Genomic DNA, 9,816 nt, shown 5'->3' with positions numbered 1-9,816 from the left:
ATGATATATTATCATGGTATGTGTGTGTGTATTTTATATACATATATATATACATATATATACATATATTTAGAGACTATGTGCTTTTTGATGTCTACACAAGTCATCAGCTCAAAGGAAACCACTTGTCTTGCGAACATACAGGCTCTCGTCTCTGTCCTTCACTAACCTATAAAAGATTATCCTCTAAATGTTTACACAAGTCTACAAGTCTACTTCCTTACCAATATGTGAAAGTATTTGTCTCAATGTGGCACGATCACATGCAATTCCAGAATGAGGAACATGCTAGTTAGTAAATCCCATAAGACTTTTAAGTTCTTCAAAAATGTTAAAAGAAGAAATTGTCTTCAAGTGCTAATATTATTTGCAATACTAGTTTCATAAACATGTTTTACGTGCTACCTCTATAAATCCCCACATACATTGTTATTTGGGCAGTGGATACTTTGTGTGATGACTGTACATCAGACTTTTAGGAGGATGGATTTTGGTTTGAAGCAGAACAGCTATTCTGTGAATTCAAATGATGGCTGATGTTATTGATTTTTTAAAAAGAGTGAGATAATTTAGTTTTTTTCTCAACACTGTAATTAAGTCAAACCATCTTTATTTGGATGTGAAATTTCTGTATTTAGTAAGTACACTGAGTTAGGTAGAGAAATAGAAACTACACCTCAGATTCACTTACATTCTGAGAGAGAGTAGAGGGTGTGGAAAGAGAAAGGAAGAAACACCAATGTTCTGTGCAATGAATTTATACTTAAAAGAAAACATTAACTAAAAGAACCAACATCATAAAAAGAGATGTGGGTGGCAGTTATCAAAGGGCATTTGAGTCCTCTGTAAAAGGCCTTGAGATTCCCAAGAACTAAGTTTAATAAGGAAAAGATAAGAACATCATATTTAAATTCATAAAATTGACTTGGCAGGCTATTTACAATTCAGCTCATGCACATGCATAAGGCAATTTCCCTGCATCACAATGTATTGAAAAGGACAGATAGGTTGTTATTAAGGATTATACTGAGAAAAAGCATAAGCTAATTGTGACATAGCTGAAGGAGCTATTAAAAGTGATATGGTATAATAAAATGCGAAAGAGTACCATGGCCTTCTGGCCAAAGACGGTGACTGTCTCTATGCTGCTGGCTTGAGGAGGCTAGGAGAATACCCCAAAGGGACTGCTGACAATTAGAAAACTTGTTCATCAGATTAGTTCCCAGCTTTACTTCTGAATCATTCACTTTGAGATGTTACTTACATATGATTAATAGAAGTCAAGATAATAACCAGACTATCTGGAAGAATCATGAGTTAAAGTGATGACCGAATAGTTGGCTTTCCTGATCTTTTACTTTATACATTTATAATTTCCTTCCATTCAGCCAATTAGTGAGTGAATTTGGAGGAGTTTAGTCAAACATTCTGCTCTGACGAAAAGCACTTGCAGTGGAAGTGAAGAGACCCCAGAGATCTGAGCTTGACTGCTGGGTGTCAGGCACACAGCCACGGTGCTGCAGTCTCTCAGCAGCATACAAGCCAGCAAGAAGACCCGCAGGCTTTGATTTAGGGGTCTGTACGCAAATTGTCTCATCTCTTTTTAACAACAATAGCAAGTACTTACATAGTGCAATTATATGCCAAGCACTATTTGAATTTATTTAATGCTCATATCAACTCTATCTTATGTATATCAGTTAGCTTTATGCTGCATAGAAAATCACCTTAAAACTTAATAGACCCCAAACCATAATCATTTAATACTACTCACTAGTCTGTGGGTCAGCAGGGGAGCTCGGCTTATCTAGCCAAGCTGGTCTATCTTCTGTCAGCTGTGGGTCAGGTGGGCAGCATTGTTCTATTTCTGGGGCCCTGGCTGGGACCACTGGACTGACCCATACACTCTGGTCCATTGGTTCTCGCCCAGCAGCACGTTGCCATGATAGAAACATTGTGTTCCCATGGGAAAAGCAGAGTCCAGGGAGAGAGTGGAGGAGAGCGATGGCTCTTGAGGCCTGGGCTTGGAGCTAATGCAGTGTCACTTCCAATGAGTTCTTTTGGCCAATAGAGTCACAAGGCCAGCTTGTAGTCAAGGGGACAGGAAATAGGTGGGAAGAGCTAAAATGCATGTGGATATAGGGAGGAGTAAAGGACTATGTCCATTTTTACAGTCTACCCAAGTGGGCACAATTATTTTCATTTTACAGATGAGGGAACTGAAATACAGAATTTACATGACACAAAGCTATGTAGATTCTTTTTTTAAAAATGTTTTTATAAAGAAATTTAGTGACATGAGTGATAGATATTGAAATCCAAACAGCTATTTAAAGTTTTCTAGAGAAAAAGAGAGATACATAAAGAAATAAAATATTCAAAGAAATAATATTTATAAAAAAATTCTAGTGATGTTGAGAGACACTAATCTACATAAGTAAAGCATTCATTACTGCTAAGCAGGATAACAATAATTCTTATTTTTTTGTTTCTTAAAAATTTTTAATTATTATGAGTACATAATAATTGTATTTCTTTATAGGGTACATATGATGTTTTGATATAGGCATATAATGTGAATTAATCAAATCAGGGTAATTGGGGCATCCATCACCTCAGGCATTTCACATTTCTTTGTGTTAGGAATGTACCAATTCTACTCTTTTAGTCATTTTAAAGTATACCATAACTTATTGTTGATTATAGTCATTTTGTTGTGCTGTCAAATATTATTCATTGTATCTAACGATCTATCTATAATTTTGTACCCATTAACCATCCCCACTTTATCCTCCCTCTCCGCTACCCTTCCCAGCCTCTGGTAACCATCATTCTACTCTGTGTCTCCATGAGATCAATTGTTTTTAATATTTAGCCCCCATATATAAGTGAGAACATGCGAGATTTCTCTTTCTGTGCTGTACTTATTTCACTTAACATAATATTCTCCAGTTCCATTTATATTGTTGCAAATGGTAGGATTTCATCTTTTTTGTGACTATATAATATTCCATTATGTATATGTACCACAATTCTTTTTTATCTATTCATCCATTGAAGAAAATTAAGGTTGATTCTATATTTAGGCTATTGTGAATAGTTCTGCAATAAACATGGGAGTGCAGACGTCTTTTCAATATAGTGAGTTCTCATCCTTTGGATATATACCCAGCAGTAGGATTGCTGGGTCATATGGTAGTTCTATTTTTAATTTTTTAAGGAACCTCCATATTGTTCTCCATAGTGGCTGCACTAATTTACATTCCCACCAACAGTGTACGAGGGTTCTCCTTTCTCCACATCTTTATCCAGCATTCATTATTGCCTGTCTTTGATAAAAACTATTTTAACTAGGGTAAGATGATATCTCATTGTAGTTTTTATTTGCATTTTTCTGATGATGAATGATGTTGAGCATTTTTTCTTATACTTGTATGTTTTCTTTTGAAAAATGTCTCTTCAGATCCTTTGCCCATTTTTAAAATTGAATCATTTGATTTTTTGTCCTATCAAGTTGTTAGAGATCCTTATATTAATATATTCTAGTTATTGGTCCCTTGTCATATGGGTAGTTTGTAAATATTTTCTCCCATTATGTGAGTTGTCTTTTCACTTCATTGATTGTTTCCTTTGCTTTGCAGAAGGTTTTAAGTTTAATGTGATCCCATTTGTCCAGTTTTACTTTGGTTGCCTGTGCTTTGAGGGTGTTACTCAAAAAGTCTTTTCCCAGAGCAATGCCCTGAAGTGTTTTCTCAATGTTTTCTTTCAATAGTTTCATAGTTTCAGGTCTTAGATTTAAGTCTTTAATCCATTTTGATTTCATTTTTGTTTATGGTGAGAGATAAGGGTCTAGTTTCATTCTTCTGCTTAGGGATATCCAGTTTTCCCAGCACCATTTATTGAAGAGACTGTCTTTTCTCCAGTGTATGTTCTTTGTACCTTTGTAAAAGATAAGTTCACTATAAATGTGTGGATTTATTTCTGGGTTCTCTGTTCTCTTCTATTGGTCTATGTGTCTGTTTTATGCCAGTACCATTCTGTTTTGGTTACTACCTACGGCTCTGTAGTACAGTTTGAAGTGAGGTAATGTGATTTCCCCAGTTTTGTTCTTTTTGCTCAGGATGCCTTTAGCTATTCTGGGTCTTTTGTGGTTCTATATAAATTTTAGGATTGTTTTCTCTATTTCTGTGAAGAATAGCATTGGTATTTTGATGGGGATTGCATTGAATCTGTAGATTGCTTTGGGAAGTATGGAAATTTTAACAATATTGATTCTTCCAGTCCATGAGCATGGAATATCTTTCCATTTTTTGGTGTGTTATTCAACTTTCTTCATCAGTGTTTTATGGTTTTTCATTATAGAGACTTTCACTTCTTTGGTTAAGTTTATTCCTAGGTATTTTATTTTATTCGTAACTATTGTAAATTGGATTACTTTCTTGGTTTATTTTTCAGTTTGTTTACTGTTTGGCATATATAAATGCTACTGATTTTTATATGTTGATTTTGTATCCTGCAACACTACTGAATTTGTTTATTAGTTCTAATGGTGATTTTGTGGAGTCTTTAGGTTTTTCTAGATATAAGATCATATCATCTGCAAGCAAGGATAATTTGACTTCTTCCTTTCCACTTTGGATGCCCTTTATATTTTTTTCTCTTATCTGATTGCTCTAGCTTCTAGTACTATATTGAATAACAGTGGTGAATGTGGGCATTCTTGTCTTGTTCCAGATCTTAAAGGAAAGGCTTTCAGTTTTTCTCCATTCCATATAATACTAGGTATGGGTCTGTCATGTATGGCTTTTATCTTGATGAGAAGTTCCTTCTGTTCTCATTAGTTCAGATATTTTATCAGGAAGCAGTGTTAAATATTACTGAATGCTTTTTCAGCATCAGGTGAAATGATCATATGTTTTTTGTCCTTTCTGTTGATATGATATATCACATTGATTGATTTGCTTATATTAATCTATCCTTACATTCCTGGGATGAATCCCACTGATCATGATGAATAATCTTTAATGTGTTGTTGAAGTTGATTTGCCAGTATTTTGTTGAGGATTATGACATCTATATTGATCAGAGATATTGGCCTATAGTTTTCATTTTTTTGTTGGGTCTTTGAATGGTTTTGGTATCAGGCTGATACAGGCCTTGTAGAATGAGTTTGGGAGTATCCCTCCTTCCTCCATTTTTTGGAATAGTTTAAGTAGGATTAGTATTAGTACTTCTTTGAATGCTTGGTAGAATTTAGCAGTGAAGGTCCTGGCCTTTTCTTTGATGGGAGACATTTTATTTTTGCTTCTATCTTGTTACTTGCCATGAATTTATTCAGATTTTGGATTTCTTCCTGGTTCAGTCATGGTAGGTTGTACATTTCTAGGAATTTATCCATTTCATTTAGGTTTTCCAATTTAATGGCATATAGTTGGTGATAGTAGTCTCTAATGATCGTTTGGATTTCTGCAGTATCAGCTGTCATATCTCCTTTTTCATCTCTAATTTTATTTATTTGGATCTTCTCTCTTGTTTTCTTAGTCTGGCTAAAAGTATGGCTATTTTGTTTATCTTTTCAAAAATCAACTTTTTGTTTTGTTCATCTTTTGTTCTATTTTTTTTGGGGGGGGAGGGGTTTCAATTTCATTTATTTCTGCTCTGAATCTTTATTATCTGTTTTATTCTACTAATTTTGGGTTTGGTTTGCTCTTGTTTTTCTAGTTCTTTAAGATGCACTGTTAGGTTGTTTATTTGAAGCTTTTCTACTTTTTTGATGTAGGCACTTATTGCTATAAATTTTCTTGTTACTGCTTTTACTGTATCCTATAGGTTTTGATATGTTGTGTTTTCATTTTCATTTGTTTCGAGAATTTAAAAAATTTCCTTCTTAATCTCTTCATTGACCTATTGGTCATTCAAGAGCATATTGTTTAATTTATGTGTGTTTGTATATTTTCCAGTGTTCCTCTTGTTATTGCTTTCTAGTTTTATTCCATTGTGGTTAGAGAAAATATTTGGTATCATTTCAATTTTTTTTTAATTTTTTCAGTCTTGTTTTGTGGCCTAATATATAGTCTATCCTTGTGAATAATCCATGAGCTGAGGAGAAGAATGTGAATTCTGCAGCTGTCAGATGAAATGTTCTGTAAATATCTATTAGGTACATTTGGTCTATAGTGCAGATTAAGTCCAATATTTCCTTGTTGCATTTCTGTCTAGATGATCTGTCCAATGCTGAAAGTGGAATATTAATGTCTCCAGTGATTATTGTATTAGAGTGTATCTCTCTCTCTAGTTCTGATAATATTTGCTTTATATATCTGGGTGCTCCAGTGTTGGATGCATATATATTTAGAATTGTCATATCCTCTTGCTGAATTGACTCTTTTATCATTGTATAATGACCTTCTTTGTCTCTTTTTACAGTTTTTGTCCTGAAATCTATTTTATCTGATAGAAATATAGCTACTCCTGCTCTTTTTTGGTTTCCATTTGCATGGAATATCTTTTTTCATCCCTTTTGTTTCAGTCTATGTGTATCTTTATAGGTGAAATGTGTTTCTTGCAGACAACATATAGTTGGCTCTTGTTTTTTTAATCCATTCAACCATTCTGTGTTTTCTGATTGGAGAATTTAGTCCATTCACATTCAGTGTTATTATTGATACATAAGGACTAACTACTGACATGTTATTTGTTTTCTGGTTCTCTCTTTTTTTCTTCCCTCTTATCTTCCTTTGTTGAGAATAATTTTCTCTGGTAGTGTGTTTTAACTTCCACACTAGGAAAAAAAACTTTTTCTTGGGGCCATGGTGTTTTATCACGAAAATAGCATAAAAACTCCAAAAATGAAATGATCCTTTCTAATTTAATGAAAAATGAAATTTATTGACTTCTATTCATTTAATCTATGTTTTTAGAATTAAGTTGTCAATATTAATTGTAACCATAAGAACTTCAACAAGATTTTCACAAACCAACTGTAGAGTTTTGCTTCATGAGGTCCCAAGCTCAAAATCAGCATGAGTTAAATACAACTTACATGGCAGTTAATATGTTAATTTCTTGTTTTTCTTTTCTTTCTTTCTTTTTTTGTTTTGCCTCTGCTATCTTTTTTTTTTTTAAATTTAAGATTACCATGAGGCTTACAAAACATTGTATAATCAATTATTTTAATTATAGGACAACTCTGCACATAAACAAACAAGCAAAGAGAAACCTAACAGAAATTCTACCATTTAGCTCCATCCCCCCTGCTTTTTCACTTTTTGTTGTTTCCATCCATACCTTTTCATACTATCTATCTCTCAAAAAGTCAATGTTGTTATTTTTGATAGGTTTGTCTTTTAGTCTTCCTAGTCAAGATATAAGTGGTTTATATGCCACCATTACAGCAATAGATATTCTGTATTTGTGTCCTTGATGTTACCAGTGAGTTGTATACCTTCAGATGATTTATTGTTCATTAACATCCTTTTCATTCAGACTGAAGAACTCCTTTTAGCATATCTTGTAGGATAGGTCTGGTGTTGATGAAATCCCTCAGCTTTTGTTTTTCTGGGAAAGTCTTTATTTCTCCTTCATGTTTGAAGACTATTTCTGTAGGATATAATATTCTAGGGTTAAAGTTTTTTTTTTTTTTTTTTCCTGTCAGGACTTGGAATATGTCATGCTACTGTCTCCTGTCCTATAAGGTTTCCACTGAGGAGTCTGCTGCGAGATGTATCAGAGCTCCTTTATGTGTTATTTTTTTCTTTTCTCTTGCTTCTCTTAGGACCTTTTCTTTATCCATGGCTTATGAGACCTTGATTATTAAATGCCTTGAGCTAGTCTTTCTTGGGTTGAATCTGCTTGATGTTCTATGACCTTCTTGTACCTGAATATTGATATCTTTCTCTAGGTTTGGAAAGTTCTCTGTTATTATTTCTTTGAATAAGCTTTCTACCCAATCTCTCTCTCTACCTCCTCTTTTAGGCCAATAACGCTTAATTTGCTCTTTTGAAGCTATTTTCTAGATATCATAGGTGGTGCTTCATTCTTGTTTATTCTTTTTTCTGTTTTCTTTTCTGACTGTGTATTTTCAAATAACCTGTCTTTAAGGTCACTAATTCTCTCATCTACTTGGCCAATTCTGCTGTTGAGAGACTCTGATGCATTTTTCAGTTTGTCAATTGAATTATTAAGCTCTAGGATTTCTGCTTGATTTTTTTTATTTCAATCTCTTTGTTAAGTTTCTCTGATATGCTTCTAAATTTCCTTTCTATGTTGTCTTGAAGTTCATGAGCTTATTCAGTACAGCTATTTTGAATTCTTTGTCTAAAAGGTCACCTATCTCCATCATTCTGAGATTGGTTACTGGTACCTTATTTAGTTCATTTGGTGAGGTCATGTTTTCCTGCATGTTCATGATATTCCAGCATGTTCATCTATGTCTGAGCATTGAAGAGTTAGGTATTTGAATCTTCACAATCTGGACTTTTTTGAACCTGTCCTTCTTGAGAAGGCTTTCCAGATACTCAAATGAAATTGAATGTTGCAATATAAGTCTCTGGTTACTACAGCCATATCAGCACTAGGGATGCCCCAAGCCTAGTAATATGACTCTTGCAGATTCCTGGTGGTACCGCTGTGGAGAGTTTGGATAAGATATAAGAGAACACCCTGGATTATCAGACAAAATCTCTCACTTTTTTCCCTCACTCTCTGTGCTGGGCTGTTGGAGTTGGAGCAGTGATGTAGGCACCCTCATGTTCACCAGCACCAAGTCATACCTGAGTCCAGTCCAGTCTCACCTAAAGCCAGTAATGACTGTTGCCTGGCTACCATGTTTATTCAAAGCCCAAGGGCTCTTTAGTCAGCAGGTGGTGAATCCTACCAGGATTGAGTCCTTCCCTTTGAGGCCTGGACTCAGGGGCCTCAGGGGTCTCAGGGGTCTACTTGGTACCTGATTTTACTATGGCTAGGCTGGTACCCATGTTACAAAACAAAGTCCTCAGCTCTTCATTTTACTTTTCTCAAGTGGAAGAAGACTGTCCCTGAGCAGCACTGCCTGGAGTTTTGGGAGGGGTGACATAGGCACTAGCTTGGCCACAGCTGCTGGTGTCTCACTGGATCATGTGCACCCCAAGTCCGCTGGCTCCCAGCCAGCACAGCCACAGGCATTGCACAAGGACTGTAGCCCTTGTGGCCCAACTGCTTTACAAATTTAATCCAGGCCCCAGGCTTCTCTTTTTCTGCTGGTCATGCGACTAGCTGGAACTTGGCTGGAGAATTTCCCTCTGGTCAAGCTGCTCAAAGTACTCCCTCTGTGGGGACTGGCAGAATTCTGCTCTGTGCTGTGTTTTCCTGTTCTAGGGTGGCCCTGAGTTTTAATACAAAGCCCCATAATCACTTCACACTCTCTCCCCCAGGCACCGAGATTCTCCACTCAGAGTGCTGGCGTGGCACTGCTGGGGGATAGGGGCGGAGGGGGATGGGGTGGAGAGGCATAGGCAACGTCCTCTTCAGTGCCTTTTTCCCTGATATAATGTTAAAACCAGGTAGTATGATTGCTGATCTGATTTTTGGTTCTTCTGAAAGTGCTTGCTTGTGTGGATAGTTGTTGAATTAGGTGTTCCTGTGGAGGGACGCGTGCTAGAGGTTTCTATTCAGCCATTTTGCTTCGCCCCCTTCCAGGATCATCAAGGCTGTGTAGATTCTACATATCCAAGTCAGAATTCAGACACAAGTAGTCTGAGTCTAGAATTCATGTTCTTAACCGATATGCTACATATTTATTTTGTGTGTGTGTTTCCTAGAAGTCACTGCTGCACATGT

This window comes from Lemur catta, chromosome 2 (genome assembly GCF_020740605.2).
Source record: "Lemur catta isolate mLemCat1 chromosome 2, mLemCat1.pri, whole genome shotgun sequence".
NCBI classification, from domain to species: Eukaryota; Metazoa; Chordata; class Mammalia; order Primates; family Lemuridae; genus Lemur; species Lemur catta.
The sequence above is the reverse complement of the archived record's forward strand: the minus strand, read 5'-3'. Positions refer to the sequence as shown.